Source organism: Emydura macquarii, unplaced genomic scaffold (genome assembly GCF_026122565.2).
Source record: "Emydura macquarii macquarii isolate MOO-44397 ecotype Brisbane River unplaced genomic scaffold, CSIRO-AGI_Emac_v2 contig_3080, whole genome shotgun sequence".
In the NCBI taxonomy this organism is placed as follows: domain Eukaryota; kingdom Metazoa; phylum Chordata; order Testudines; family Chelidae; genus Emydura; species Emydura macquarii.
This window is the reverse complement of record NW_027133217.1, coordinates 630,285-646,960: the sequence shown is the minus strand read 5'-3', so window position 1 is coordinate 646,960 and position 16,676 is coordinate 630,285. Positions and strand designations below refer to the sequence as shown.

General features: G+C 50.3%; 1 pseudogene; it reads left to right on the top strand.

Annotated features, from left to right (window-relative positions):
- Positions 1-4,389: 4,389 nt before the first annotated feature.
- LOC137141514 (zinc finger protein 585A-like) lies at positions 4,390-12,241 on the top strand (annotated as a pseudogene).
- The last annotated feature ends 4,435 nt before the right edge of the window (positions 12,242-16,676 follow it).

Here is a 16,676-nt window from a genome sequence, read left to right as displayed (position 1 = left end):
ATGCAACTCCACTTGCAGAAGAAAGAGGCTTTTCTAATAAACATTCTCAGGTTACTTTTTTAGGCCTTAAGTTGTATCGTGTGATCAATTCTGGTATAGTTATAGCAGTATGATCTAGTGAGGAGGACACAGGGTATCTTGGTATAATCGTGCTTTATGCCAGCATAGCTATTCCTGTATGGAAAGGGGAATAAGCTATATCAGCATAAGGGATCTTTATGCCGGTTTAACTGCATCCACACCAGGGGCATTGGATTGGTATGACTATATTGGTATAAAATTCTACCCTGTCCAACGTAGTTATACCGATATAACTTTCCAGTGTAGATCAGGCCTAATGCAGGTCTTGTCAGGATGGCCTATGCTGTGTGAAATTGTGACTCAGGTGGACAAAAAATATCCCCAAACTGTGCTGGCTAGCTGGAAAGCAAAAAGAAGAAGAACTGCAGCTGTGCTCACATCCGTTCCTCCAGACGCTCTGCATATGTCCTGTTCCGTGACTGCTGCTGCAGGGCTGAGAAGCCAGCAGAGGGAAACATAGAAGGCCTGATTCTTCACTGTCTAGACATTTACATTTGTCCAAAACAGGTGTAAAAATGCCACTTCATCAAACTTAAGTTGTCCACTCACATTGCTGGAGAACATTACACATACACCTTTAACTCGGGCATTTTCTGCATTGCCCTTATACAGCCATTGGTGAGCAGGGACCAGAGTAACTGTGCCAATGCAAACCCCTAGCATAGACAGGCAAAGGTGTTATTTGCACCCTTGCCACTGTCCCTGCTGTGAAGCAGGCCTGATCACCGTGGCACAGGACGGCTATTCTTGCATGAGAGGGCATCATCATAGAGCAGAAGAGATGACAGCAAATTTCAAGAATCTAAGTCACCACAAAGGGGGAAGGCTGGCAATGTTTTCTCTGATCATGATTCTGCACTCAGATGAGTTTTACAGCAGTGTAACTCTAGGGACTTCATTTGTGCTTAAAGAACTGGGGCAGTAGCTCTAGGTTCAATTCCTGACTGCCCCCAACTTCCTTCATGACTTTAGGCAGGTCATTTTTACTCTCTGGGCCTTAGGGCAGGTTTACAATACTCCTGAAGTCGATCTAACTTACGTCACTCAGGGGTGTGAAAAAGACACCTCCTACCCCGAGCAATGCACGTTACTGCCAACGAAGCACACCAGTGCTATGTTGGCAGGAGACGCTCTCCCGCCGACATAGCTTCTGCCTCTCGTGGCAGTGGAGTAATTATGCTGATGGGAGAGCGCTCTCCCAGAGAGTGTCTTCACCAGACATGCTACAGCAGTGCAGCTGCACCAATGCAGATGTGCTGATGTAGCGCTTCTAGTGTAGACGTGCCCTTAGTTCCCCTACAGGAGTGTAAACAGGCACAGAAAACATCAAATGACTGGTCCAACGTCACACAGCAATTTTACAGATGGGGAAACAGACACAGAATTGGCTCTGCACAAGATCACATGGGATATCTGTGTCAGAGCTAGGCAGAGAATCCACCTTTTGATGATATTACCATAGCACCTAGGAACCCTGCTCATGGACCAAGACCCCACTACGCTAGGAGCTGTACAAACACAGAACGAAAAGATGGTCCCTGCATGGTGGGTAGTTGTATCAGTGCACTAGCAGCCTAACCTCTGTCAACCTTTTTTATAGGCGTCACCAAAAATCAGAGTTCTGAGGAGTGATTTGCTGGAGGATAAAGAGGTAGCTTTGTGGGTGTTTATGGAAAGCGCCTCCCAAGCAAAAGGGAGCAAACATGATGGCATTTGTTTGAAAATTTAACCTGTGGGCAGTATAGGCTGGCTTCATGAGTTCTGTGCTTACAACAAAAACATCCTTACCCTGAGATCAGGGAAACGTTTGCTAGAAATGACTTAATTCCAGCAAAGCGTTTGGTTGGTTTGTTTGAAATAACTTCAGCAAGCTTGATCCATAATTAGGAAACCAAAAGGAAACAGAGAATTTTGGCAAAAGTATTTCATACAAAGGATACATGGGGTCATTAACAAGAGAAGAAAATAAATGGTTAGAGTCTTTCCAACTAGATGATCCCTGGAATGAGTTCGTTTTCATTAAAGGCAAGCCATCAATTTGAACGTCATATTTCCGTCTCAAAAATGTGTCCCCACCACATTTACCTCCTTAGATCACGATCTGAAGAAGTTAGCAAAAAGACCAACCAACGGCAATATTTGCTTGGAATGCAAGATAGCCACTCAGACTGAAATCAGTAACACCAGGCATTTTTCCCTCTGTCGATCTCAAAGTGCTTTAGAAGAGATAAGAATCGTTATCTCTGTTTTACGGATAGGGAAACTTGAGAGATGAAGTTACGTGGCCCACAGCCATTTAGCAGGCCAGGAACAGAACGCAGTTTTTCTGAGTCTAAGAGTCAGTAGCCTGGCCCTTAGGCCACCGAGTTACACTCCCTGTTAGTCACCTAATTCCATATATTAAAAGCAATACATTCCCATTAGGTCTTTCTGGTCATCCAGCCACGTTTGTAGCTGTATGGTCTGATTGTGCAACCCAGATTCACAAGGATGGCAACCTACACACAAATGGCCCCACTGATTTCAGTGGAAATCAGCGTTACGTGTTCCAAGTGTACAAAAGTCATGCACCAGGCCTCAAAATCACGAGATTGGCTTAAAAATCATGAGATTTTTAAAAAACCAACAAAAGATGGTTGCTTTCTATTAGCCTTCTGGTTTCTGAGCCTTTTGGTCACGCTTGTTTCACATTTCCAGGCTTCACCTCAGCTACCACAAGGATGAGAAACATACTTTTTTATTTAAGTAAAGCTCAGATTCTTCTCCAGTATCATGATCTAAAGCCCCGCTTGGGGCTTTAAGAGACGCTTCAAATAGAATGCGACTCATGCTAAAATTGCAGGAGCTGCCAATGCAGGGAAGTGCTCAGATGAATAAGGCCCTGATCCTGCAAACGCAGCTAAATGCCTAACTTGACACATGTGAGTCATTCAATTGAGCTTAGTGCGATTGCTGAGGGGTGGAAAATTGAGCTGGAGGCCACAATCCTGCAAAGGCTTTTGCAGGGGCTCATCAGTGTGAGGAAAGGGGGCACAATCAGGCCTGTCCCGTTTAGTCTTTCCACACAGGACCTGATCTAACGCCTATTGAGATCAAAGGGAGTCTTTCCATTCAACGGGCTTCAGAGCAGGCCCTCAGGGAGCCATTTTGCAAACCAGAGAAGCAGTATGGTCTAGTGGGCAGAGCTTGTACTAGGATTAGTCCCTTCCAAGAAATGAGGTCCTAGGTATATGTGGCACTGTGATGCAACTCCCCAGCCTTGTCCAACAGAGAGGGCACAGCACCTGGGCTCTGCCTCCTCACTGACTGACCTTGCTCATTTCACTTAACCTCAGTTTCCCCATCTGTGAAATGGGAATCATGAAACTGACCAGCCTTTGTAAAGTGCTTTGAGCTCTGTGGATGAAAAGCACTATATGAGAGCTAGGAACGATCCACATTAATGGGACATTAATGGGAAGTAAGGCCCACTCCTATACCAAAGGCTTGGCAGGATCATATCCTTAGGTTATGTCTTCACTGATGGCGGCAAATTCGCCGCCATCAGATCAACTTCTCTGGATCGACTGAGCGGTCAGTGAAGACCCGCTCGGTCGATCCAGAAATCAACGTATTAAGACCACCTTCTCAAGTAGCGTAGCGCAGTGCGGTGAAGACAGCGCACAGAACAGAAGTAGAGAAATTGACGGGAGTTGCGCAAGTTTTTTGCATAGCTTGCGTAACTCCGGTCGACTGCCGCCGAATCTCCGAGGTAAGTGAAGACAAGCCCCTAGATTGAAAGAATTCCCTGTGACAGGGACGGTCAGTATCCTCTGCCATCTTTTGCCCAGCGCTGAGCACACTGCCGGCGTATAACCAATCACACCCATCGTGGCTGAATCAGGCCCTCTGTGAGCCCGAAAGCAACAAGCAGCTCATTCACCACACTTCTTCCCAGCTCCTGGCAACCCTGCAAGACCTGCCCGGCCCCCGGCCAAGATTCCAAATCGAAACTGCAAGCAGCACTAAAACTACAACTAGTAAAAACTACAACTCCCAGCAGGACCTGGCCCAGCTGCAGGGAGCAGCTCTGCAGAAAGGGGCTGTGTGTGCTCTGCACACAAGGCAGCAATACTCAGGGGTAGCTAAGGCTGGGTGGAGAAGCAGGGGGCCTGGATCCCAGTGGTTTAAGAGCCCACCAGCATTTCTTACATCCTAAGCCCCACTTCTCCCTGAAGCAGCTTCTTTTTTCTCTGAGTGACTTCCCTTCCCCGGTAGTTTTTACATCACTGACACAGACTTCCTGTGAGTCATCATCACAGCAGACAGAGAGAAGTAACTGGAAGAAGAGACAAAGTGTGCTGATGGGGTACCCGGCCAGTGACATCTGGTGAATTAAAACCTTCTCCCTGTCTCATTCTGAGGGCAATGAGCCAAAGGTAAGTAAACGGCTGAATTGGGATCTTGGTGGCTAGATTCTCAGTGAACTTCTCTGTGCCCACAATAGTCCCCAGAGCGAACCAGGAAATGGCTGGAAGTTTGGGTTGTTGTGAAACTGAAGGTGTTTGCAAATTGTTGGCTTTAAGGTCAGAGACGTTTCACGGGTTTAAAGAAATCTTGGGGCTCTGTGGCTGGGCGGGTTTCAGGCTGAGACTGATATAATTCTCAGCTTCCCCTTAAACGTAAACTGCAAGAGCAGCTACAAAGCATGTTCAATCCCAGCTTCCGTAAGAGCAAAAAATAAAAAGCACAGGAAGGGAGCTGATTTTTGTTAACGGCAATCTAAAATGATGCCTCTGAGACATCCCCTGCTGCCTTGGAAGTGTTTGTTTCGGCACCACAGACACCACGCAGATATGACATATGCACCAGCCTCAGTAGTCACTACACGTCCCCAGGAGGTGTGTGTGCAGTGAGTGGAAGTAGATCAGGGCCCTTCCCCAGGAGAGGGGAGTTGAGTGAGAGTTCAGCAGCCGAGAACGGAGCTTGGATCTTATACTCCACTGAAAGAGTTTTACACACGAAACACGTTCAGTACCACTGACATGCAGCCACCTCTGGGGTGGGGGGGTTCAGCCAGCATGCTGTATAAAAAGAGGAAAGAGGAAAGTTTGGCTAAGGTCACCCTGTGCTTCTGAAAAGTGCCAGGGATCCTTTAGGGCAACGCAGAGCGAGGGACCCCAGTTTAACATCTCATCAGAAAAATCCCACCTGGAGCAATCTGCATGGTACTGGGTTTAAGGATTGAGGGTGATTAAGCAGGCAGCATGAGACAGGTCAGTGCTGGGGGAACAAGAGCGATGGGGCCATAAAGCAGAGGAGACTGAAGAGGCGTTGGCAGTGGGAAGGGAGGGCTGGATCAGGGCTCTTTTTGCTTGGCAGGAGGTTTCAATAATCAGGAGATGGGTCACTCTGGAGAGTGGTAGCCTAGTGTCTCTCTAGGACAGGTATGGCTCCAGCTAGGTCTCACCAGGTTTTTGCCTCTGGAAACCCAGCTGGCCACTACTAGCAGCAGCAACTCGTTCCAGGGCGTATTCCTTGTTTGACCCCCTGGTTCAGGGTGTGGTGATCCCCCTGTATCACCAGCTGGTCCACCTCTGAGGATAAAAGCCTACTACTGTCAATGAATGGGGTTACTCCTTCAGCTCAAGTATCAGAGGCCCATGCTTTTAGCACCAAAGCAGGTGATGACCTGTGAGGGCTCCGTCTTTTACATCAGCCTTTAGCTAGCAGCATCAGGTCAGTCTGGGGCACACGTATTCCCCACCCAGCTGCTGGGAGGGAGTAATACCCTGCAGATCCCTGAGGGAGTGGGTGCTCAGTTTCCCCCAGCCTCTGCCACTCTCTTGAGTAACTCTGGTGCCTGCCCCGCTACAGAGCAGCAGGGATGTAGCTATTAGTTTCACTTCTGCCAGAGAAGGTTGGGAGTGGTGGCTGGGTCCGACTGCGTGCTGTTGCTGCAGACTTTAGCTCCTTTTTTATACATTTACTAAAAACAAAAGAGACTCCCAGTGATATTCAGGGGGCTGTGAATCAAGCAGGGTGGGGCAGAGGATGGCGGCACTGAGCTAATACTCCGTGTATTTATTTCACACCTGGGATAAGGCAATATAGGATTCCACTGGGATCTTGAGATGGGCAGGCGTCCCTGCCTTTTGCCACTGCCGGGAACAGCTGCTGAAAGCAGGGCCATGTAAAGGATCCTGCGAGCTCTCCACTAAAACACCAAGCTGAGCGGCACCGTAGCAGAGCACGTAATAAACGATATCAATAATGGGAATGGAGCCGTGATTGGCAGGGTCCTGTTATCGTGCCCACGAGTCTGTGCTGCCGCACCGCCCCACTGAACAAGCGCAGGGTACGGAGGTGTGGGTGCTGCACCCGGAGACGTACCCAAGCTAGCTTGGATCCAGCGAGGACCAACAGCAGGGAAGCTGCATCAGCACTGGCTCGCATGGCTGACCAAGCCTGCCTGGAACCGTGGGTAATTCCTCAGGCGGCTGGCCTGGGCCAAAACCAGTGCCCTCCCCCCCAGACTGCAAGCCAGAGGAAGGCATGGAATATGCACCCCACAGCGCCACAAGTCAAGATGCACCTATATTAGATGTGTCAACACCTTCTGCAATCACAACCCTGATTTTGGGGCACGCAGCCCCTCCGAGGTGTGTGCGGGACCAGGTTCTGGTCCCAAGTAGCAGGGCTCAGTGCGGCAGGGAGGAAGGTCACCTCCCCGCTTACGGAGCAACTGCAGAACTGTTCCCTGAAGGCTACTTCGGTGTAACCGCCGGCGTTACAAAGGACCCATTGGCAGGGGAGTGCACAGCAGCAGATCCTGTGGCCACACCAGCCCCCGGCGTGCTGCCAGGGGAGCCTTCATAGAGCTGGGCTGCAAACAACACACAAAAACTCCCCCTACTCCCCCCCAGTGGTAAAGTGGCTCTACTTCAGCCTGCTGGGGGGGGCGATGTATGGGTAACATGATTACACTTCCTCTGTGCAGGCCTGGCGTTCCCATGGCAACACGGCACTCAAGCACAGGCCCAGGCTAAAGAACTGGGTGCAAACTAGCCCTCTGCTCCAGCCGTGGCCTGCTCGGTGCGGCATGGACAGCACGCTGCGCTCCTGCACGGGGGCCGTTCAGCGAAGCGCTCTGCCCCCTGTATCCCAACCCCCCCCACAGCCTCCCCCCCCCTCGCACTCTGCCCCCCCGGGCAGGCCCCTCACACCCCACGTACACCCCAACAACCTTCCACCAGCCCCCCCACATCGCTGCAGCCCTGACACACATCCTGCTCCCTGCAGCCCCCTACTTCTCAGCCCCGACCTGCTCCCAACGTGCCTGCCCCCCCCCCCCCACACCCTACACCCCAGCCCCCCAGCCCACCTGCTCCCAACATTCCCAGCTCACCCCCTCAGCTCCCAATCCTTCACCCTGTCGTCCCCCCAGCACTGCCCATTCACCCCATAGCTGCCCAGCAACTTGCCCTCAGGCCCTCATCCATCCACCCCTGCAACCTTCCTGGCCATTCACCAGAAACCCCTACCCCTCCCAGCTCAGTGCTCTGCTCCTGTCCTGGGCCTGGGTGGCTCTTCCTGATCCCGCCCATCCACTCCGCTTGCTCCAGCCTTCTGCCCTGTACCCACATAGCCCCACACCACTCAGGTTTGGCTCGGCCGCCCCCCATCATGAGTCGAAGCATGGGATTGGAGCGTTGCTCAGTTTTTGGTTTTGTTGCACGTGGGTGAATCCAGGCTTGCTGAAGTCAACTATTAACTCGGTCAGTGCTGGTTCTCCTCTACCCCCTTCCGCTGACCTTCGAATCCCACGGAAATCAGTGGAATGTGAGGAAGTGGTGCTTGTTCCTCCACAATGATTGGCGCAGTGCGAGTGGTCTCTGAGCCCTCAAAGGGTCAGTGCTAGTTTCTTGGAAATGCTGTGATGCCGTATTGATACTGACAAGGCACCAGGTTGCAAGAGCCATCACAATGTGGTCCATGTCTCTCCCATCAAGGCTGCATCAGCACTGGTGGAACGGGAGCCGATCCAAGAAAGCCTGTAGAGTCCTTTAGTATTTTCACTTCAGCTTCTTTTCAATTTTACTCTAATTGTCCAGGCTTGGTGTGGGGTTTATTTGCTCCCAGGAAATTTACCATGCTAAATTTACCATAAATATTCATAGCTTCCAACACCAGAAGGGACAACTGTGATCATCTAGTCTGACCTTCTGTACAACCCAGTCCATAGGACTTCCTGGAATTCTAGACCATAGCTTTTAGGAAAACATCCCATCTTGATTTAACAATTGCCAGTGATGGAGAATCCACCACGACCCTTGGTAAGTTGTTCTATTGGTTTGTTACCCTCACTCTTAAAAATGTGTGTCTTATTTCCAGTCTGAATTTGACTAGCATCCACTTCCAGCCATTGGATTTTGCTATAAATATGAGTTTTCCATCCCCATCGGCCTTTGATGTAAAGTCTGACTGTCTTTTTGTTTTTTAACCCAGCAGATGAAGGGAAATAAGAGTTACCGTCCAAAGGGGAGTAATGAAAACCGGCATCAGTGTCTTTGTAGGCTCAGAAGGTCCCATGAGCCTCGGCAGGCCAAGAAAATTGGAGGACATGGCAAGAAAGACCCCAGATGATCACTCTTCTTGTGCATGAGCTCCCTGCCAGCTGAGCCCCAAGGCTCCAAGAAACCGGACGATGGAGAAGCTGACGGTTATTAAGGTGGAAGTGGAAGATCTCATCAAGCACCCCCGGGAGAAGACGTACACTTGCACTATCTGCGGGGACAGCTTTAATCACAAGGGCGTCCTCGCCGCGCACCAGAAGAAGCACAAGGAGGAGGTGCGGGTGGAGCACCATGAGCAGGAGGGAAGTGCTGTCTCAGCAGGAGAGCTAACGAGCCAGCAAGCCATCAGAAAGGAAGAGGATGCCAACCAGGAAGGCGTGACCCAGCAGGGAGATCCCTCAGCACAGAAGGAATCCCTGCAGAAAGAAAAGCCCTACTCTTGCACCGAATGTGAGAAGAGCTTCAAGATGAAGGTGGACCTAACCAAGCATCTCAGGACACACACGGGGGAGAGGCCTTTCCCATGCACTGAGTGCGGGAAGAGGTTCATCACCAAGTCGCAGCTGAAGGAGCACCAGAGGATCCACACAGGGGAGCGGCCTTACCAATGCTCTGAGTGCGGGAAATGCTTCACGCAGAAGTCCCAGCTCATTGTTCACCGAAGGATCCACACTGGCGAGAAGCCCTATCAGTGCGGTAGCTGCCAGAAGAGCTTTGTGGACAAGTCGCAGCTGGTCACCCACCACCGTATCCACACAGGTGATCGGCCCTTCAAGTGTGGGGTGTGTACCAGGGCTTTCCGCCAGAAGATCACCCTCATTAAACATCAGAGGGTCCACACTGGGGAGGGGGCACGGCGGTATAGCGGGCCCCATGCAGGCAGCATCTCGCAGCTCATTGTGCCCGAGTCAACGCCGGATGGGGAGAAGATATTCCGCTGCAGCGCATGTGGAAAGGAGTTCAAGAAGAAGTCGATCCTGGTGACCCACCAGAGGATCCACACCGGGGAGGAACCCTACCATTGCACCGAGTGTGGGAAGCGCTTCCGGCAGAAGATCCACCTGATCCGCCATCAGAGGACTCATGCCAGGGGGGAGGCCCATGTCTGTGTTGAGTGCAAGGAGGGCTTCAGAAGCAAGGGGGAGCTGCTGAGGCACCAGCGGTGCCACCACCAGAGTGAGGGACCCCACACGTGTCCCAAGTGTGGGAAGAGCTTTAGCCAGAAGGTAGGCCTCACGGCGCACCAGAGAGTCCATGAGAAGGAGAAGGGAGACGGGAGCATGGCCGCTACTGAGGAAAGTCCTGGGGAGGCGGCAGACGGGAGGCCACCTGCCAAAAACGGCAAAAGCAGCAGCCACCAGGGGGACCTGTTGGCGCCATGTAGGAGCCAGATCTACACGTGCTCCCAGTGCGGCAAGACATTCACCAAGAAAGGAAACTTCGCCAACCACCAGCGGGCCCACACGGAGGAACGGGCACACCGCTGTGGTGTCTGCGGCAAGAAGTTCACCAAGAGGGGGGAGCTGACCAAGCACGAGCGGATCCACACCGGCGAGAGGCCGTACGTCTGTGCCGACTGCGGCAAGCGCTTCACCCAGCGCACCCAGCTGGTCACCCATCAGCGCATCCACACTGGCGAGAAGCCCTACCCCTGTGCCGACTGCGGCAAACGCTTCATCGACAAGTCCCGGCTGACCGTACACCGGCGCATCCACACCGGGGACCGACCCTTCCAGTGCACTGCCTGCGGCAAGGGCTTTCGGCAGAAGATCGCCCTCATCAAGCACCACCGGGTCCATGAGAGGGGCAGGCCAGCCGGAGAGGTCTCAGGGGCCCCCCTGGGGAAGGAGCACGAGTGCCCCCAGTGCGGCAAGGGTTTCGGCACCAAGGAGAACCTGGCCAGCCACCAGCGGCTCCACACCGCTGAGAGGCCCTTCAAGTGCGGCGAGTGTGGGAAGAGCTTCACGCAGAAAGCCCAGCTGGTGGTGCACCAGCGCATCCACACGGGGGAGCGCCCCTTCCACTGCGCCGACTGCCACAAGGGCTTCATCGACAAGTCCCGGCTCATCGTTCACCGCCGGATCCACACCGGCGAGCGGCCCTTTAAGTGCACGGCCTGCGGGAGGGCCTTCACCCAGAAAATCGCCCTGACCACCCACCAGAGAGTCCACCTGCGGGAACATGAGGCTGCCCCGGAGCCCTACAAATACTCCAAGTGCGGGGAGAACTATGTGGGCAAGGCTGAGCCGGGCGAGGAGTGGCCCTTCCCCTGCAATGTGTGTGGCAGGGGCTTCCGCAAGGAGATAGCCCTCATCACCCACCAGCGGGTCCACACCAAGTACGAACCCAACAGGTGCAGCAAGTGCGGCCACGTCTTCCCCGACAAGGCCCAGCTGCTCCTGCATCAGCCCTCCCACGCAGAGGACCGGCCCTTTAAATGCAACACCTGCGGGAAAGACTTCAAGCGGAAAGAGATCCTGATCACCCACCAGAGGATCCACACAGGAGAGGTGCCTTTCAAGTGCACCGAATGCGGGAAGAGCTTCTCCCAGAAGGCCAACCTCATGAAACACCAGCTCACCCATACCCGGAGGGGCCCATTCATCTGCTCTGAGTGTGGGCAGAGCTACACCACCCTGGGTCATTTTAAAAGGCACCAGAAGAACCATCTGAGAAAGAGAGCCCCTCCCGGGGAAGGGAAAGACTTGGCGGAGGAGCCGGACGCAGCTGAGCTGCTGGAGATGGGCACGCACAATGGGCCTATCGTTGTGGTGAAGACGGAAGTCGATACAGACGACTACGAGATCCCGCAGGTCCCATGACATCCCCTTCCGCAGGGAGCGGGGCGTGTGTAAAGGGACCCTCCAGAGGCATGCGCAGGAGGGAGGGCCCCAGTGGAGAATCAGTGCTGCCAACCCCAAGCATTCAAATAAACCACGAGTCAAGCTGGCCCTTCAAGTCAGAAGACTGGCTAAAACGAGATGAGATTTGAGGGGGGGAAATCATATGTTGGGGGTTCTTTTTATGTTTCGGGTCACGTTTTCAAACTTTTCTCTGCAACCACGTGGGTGAGAAATTTCCTTTTTCAGATTAAATCTGTGATTTCTGATGTCTCAACGTGACTCCTGGAGCTGGGGCTTTAAGGGAAAACACCAAATATCCCGAGAGTTGGCAACACTGATTAGTCTCTTCCGTGGGCCTACGTGGGCACTGGATTGGTCCTTAGATCGGTATCCTAGCACTCAGCAGCACCAAATATCATTCTTAAGCCAGCTGACCTGGATTGCTGGTGGTCCTTGGGAAACCATCAGCGATTCTCTGCAGTGTAAGACTTCAATGGTCGTCTTTCCATACAGCAATAAGAGAGGCCGACCTGGATGGACCCATGGGCCCATGCAGAACCTCGTTGAAGACAGTGGGCTCCACATGGGATGCAGACGTCCACCTGTATGGAACAGTTTGCTGGACCAGGGCTGATGTATCTAGAAAGAAAGCACCTACTTGAAGCTGAGATAGGCCCAGATCCTCAAAGGTATTTAGATGCCTAATTCCCATTGACATTCAAAGGGAGTTAGGTGCCTAAATGTCATTGAGGATATGGGCCATAGTGTTTACTCCAAAGTCTGATCTTTTTTGACGATCACGCTTTAAAATATGCTGACGTGTAGTTTTCTTTTGAGCTGCGATCACCAATTGTATTTTATTTTTTTAAACGAAGGCCATTCGTTGCAAAAACACCATTCTGGTTGTGGATTTCAACACACCGATCTCCCCGGGCCTGATTCGCTGCCGCGTTACTCCAGTCTAAATCTGCTGATTGCAATGGAATTACACTGGTGTAAAACTGGAGGATCGGAGGGAGAAATCAGGCCCAAGCTATTTCAAGTTCTGCTGTTGCGTACATCGGCAGAGCTTGATTGAAGTCACTGGAAGCACACCGACTTGCATCAAATGGGGATCTGGTCTGTGGTTCCCACAACTCTCATACCTCCAGCACTCTTGTACCTAAATGTTCCAGCAGTTTAGTAGTTCTGTGTACAGTAGCCCAGAGCATGGCATGTATGCAAGGGGATGACATAAGGGCTGTTGGAAGGAACCATAACTTTGACTATCCTCTCTGTTTTGCATTTAAATTCTTAACCATAGCATTGCCGGGGCCCACGGCCCTTCCCCCTCTGTAGAAAATCCATATGAGATGGAAACATGGGACATGATCCTGAGAACCCCTGGCTTCCCAGCAGTCTGATCCTGGAGGACTTGTGCCCCAAGCCTGCTGATCCCAGGGCATTTGCAGGGTGGGGTTGTCTGCCTCTTCCCTCAGTCCCTGCTCTCTGGTTGCATGTCTCACTAAGGGGTTATACTGCCATTCGTTCCCAGCGCCCCTGGGTTAAAGCTGCTGGGATTGCTATGTAAAGCGACTCTCTCCTGACTCCACCGTGCTCAACCCCCTGAAAACTCACCAAGCCCCAGTCACCTGGGGCTCACGTGGCAGGTCGGCAATGAAGGAGCAATGGCAGGGCTCCCTCTGGTTTGGAATTTATGTAGCAACAAGTTCATCAATCCATGCCGCCCTGTGGTCGCTGCCTTCCTTCCCCAGAAGCGTCAGGGTTTGCATTACAGACAGGATCTTGGTTCCTCCAGGGCACGTCTCCACGGCGGCAGTCCGGCCTGGGGAGACAGACTTGTGATAGCAGGGCTCAGGCTAACATGCTACACAATGGCGGTGTGGCCATTATGGCACCAGCAGAGGCTCGGGCTAGCCACCCGAGCTCAGACCCACGCTACCCGCTGGGTCCCTCAGCCTCCACTGGTGGCCGCAATATCCACGCTGCTATTTTTGAGCATGCTAGCACAGTCTGGCTCCCCGCAGCAGTGAAGACATACCCGAAGAGTTCACAGATCCCTCCAGGGTCCTCCTTTCCTGAAGCCAGCATGCTCCATTCACGTCAACAGAGAAGCCTGGAAGTTAGAGGGAGAAAAGACTCATTCAGTCATTTCCTTCCCCATGCAGGAGTATTCCCTACATTGCCCCAGTGTCTATCGAGTTATTAAAAGTCCCAAAGGAAAATGGCTGCCATGATTTCCGCAGGGAGACTGTTCCCCAGCCTGATACCTATTGAGAAAGATCCCCTGATTGTCATCCTAAATGGTCCCTGTCTCAGATTCCTCCCATTACCCTGCATATCACACTAAGAATGAGGCACAGTGTTTTACCCTGCAGGGTCTGCCGAAATCCTGGTCTGGATGATGCAATATGGGAGTGCATCGCTGACTGGAGGTTGTTCCAAGAGGAGCAGCATTAAATAAACGATGCCGGAGGGGACAGTAAGTCTATGGCTATAGGAAGGCTGTGAACACCAAAGAGAGGGAGGAATGATTTAGGCCCTGATCTTGCAAACGTTTTTACACTTGCCCAACTTTCAGCCGGGGTACTGGAAATGGGGGTGCAGCTGCACCTCCTGGCTTGAAGTGGTTTCCATCATCCATTTACAGTTTTGTTCAATGGCTTTCAGCACTCCCGCTATAAAAATGGTTCCAACGCCACTGACTTGAAGCACCTGTATAGTCCCATCAACTTCAACAGGACAGTTCAGATGCTTCAAGTTCTGCACATGCTTAAGGGGTTTAATCATCACTCCTCTCGCTTTTCGGTGCACACAGCATTCGTGTAGTCAGAAATGTATTGCAGCCTCTCTCACTGCTTAGCCAATGCTGCTCTTCTCCAAATGCCCCCACTCAGCAACCCACTCCCATATTGCATAATCCAGACCAGCACAGATTGGGGTCCAGAGCTGACAGGAAAATAAAATATTGCCAAACTTTGATTCTTCCATTTTGCTTTTTTCCCCCCTAAATTTGACAATTTTCTCAGTTTTGGAAATTTCCTCCAACTTTTTTTTAATTGCCTTCCCCACCCCCCAAAAAAGTAACTTTTTGACATTGAAGTAGAAAGTTTTCGGATTAGAAAAACTCAACTATCCGACTAGCCCAATCAATCACAATTGGCGCCAGACCATGAAAAGCGTAAACCAAAATGAATACATGAAAAAATCATTGAAAGATGTTGAAAAATCAAACTGTTTTCCAATATTTTATGTGAGGTTTTATCCCTAAAAGGTGATATTTTTTTTGGTCCAACCTATTCTGTATGTAAAATGTTTTGGCCAGCTCTGTTGTGTTTCTCAGTCTGTGAGCTAGGGACAATTCCAGTTTTACTACACCTGAGACCTAGCCAATGCAACCCTTTATTGTGTCTCGTTTTCAAACTGATCCCGATTTCTGACACTCAATCAGCAACTTGCAAGTACGCCCCAATTTATATGAACAGACTTGAGTCATGGTGAGTTTGGGAACTGGACATTTGATGAGGTGTGATTGTTACCTAAATCACATGGCATTGTTTCTACCCCCAGGTGGGTAGCTGACTAGCTTTTCAAACAGAAGAACAGCAAATGAAATAGCATATGTTGTTTGCAGGCAAATACAACTCTGCAAATAAGGACTGGAAATTCTTCAAACATCCATGCCAACAAAAACCCATTCCTGCAAAACTTCAAGAATAACCAATAATAAAGAGCATGAACATGGCCCAGACCAGCAACCCTTTGGAAACTGACTGTACATTCATTAACTCTATTCTGGCAATTTTCAATCAGTTCTCCAGAAAAGTGTGACTTCAGAGAGGGATCTGGTAATATAAGCAGATGAATTCTTAATAAAGATTCTGGATTTTGCAAATACTCCTACTAATAAAAATAAAATAGAAGAGACATTTAAAAAATGATGCCTGTAGTAGTCAGATGCTCACAGTTTTCTATGAGACATCTGGGATCTTTAAAATCACATTGGCCAGTGCAGCCTGCAAATGAGAGAGCAGTCTGAAAGCATTTTAAGTATGTAAATTATTGTCATTTGAGAATGAGAGGAGAAACATTAGAAATGGGTTGGGATACCCTCTGGTGACAGTATCCAGAGAAGTAGGTTTAGTAAACAGGACAGAAAAAAATGTATCATTCCTGCTGAATAATATCAGAACAGAGCAACCTTTCAGCTTCGACTACGCTCCCCAGATACCGGGAAGCAATGAACTGGAACGGTTGAAAACAAACACCACTTGTATCAGTTGCTTTTCTTGATCTATTTAAAAGGACAGCAGTACCATAAGGTGCCTTGAATCCCAACAGTGGCCCGCTTGTATCTCCCAGGTTTGCCTTCGCTGTAACGGTTTGTAGCAAGCACCATCAAGCAATTTGCACAAGAGTATAGCTTTCTATTTATACATAACCACCAGTATGAAGTTAAGCCAGTGATTAAGGACGAAGTGGAATGAGGAATCAGCATAAAGGATCTATTTGCTTTGCAATGTGCCGTGACCTACTCTGCACCTAGGGTCCTGTTTGGATTCCTAGATGTCACTAGAGGTAGATAGATCTCTTGAAGAAGAGAAGATGGTTGAGACTGGGAGATGTTTTGCAGGTAAGGAAGGTTTGTGAAAAGGCCAGTACAGCCCACACAGATGGGGATTTCAATTTCCCAGATATATTTTTACACTTTCTTTTTATTTATTATAATACAGAATGTATCGCTGCAGAATATTAATTAACTAGCAAGTACCATGGACCTCACCTGTTATCCACATTGGGAACACATCTGTTCTCTCAGCGATCTAACATTCAATTCAGTGTTCTTATTTGCTATTTTTCTTCTCTAGGCTTCTTTTGTTTTAAAATTAATGTAATGCTTTCAGTTTGTTATTGTTTTTTAATTAAAATCGTTTCCTTTCTGGCATATGCTGTGTTGTATACAATGTGATTCATATGCTTATCCATCTCCTCAGCTGAGATTTTTACTGTAATCCTCTCATTTTGAGGTGTTTTGTTTTTATTTTTCTGAATAAAAGGCTTTACTAAACAAATCGCTGCAATGTCCCTCTTGTACCTAAGTCATCCTTCACCGGCCAGAGAGGGGCAGTGAGGTTCAGGGGCACTGAACTGGGGATCAGGACTTCCAGGCACCGACCCTGCCATGTCTCTGAGTGGC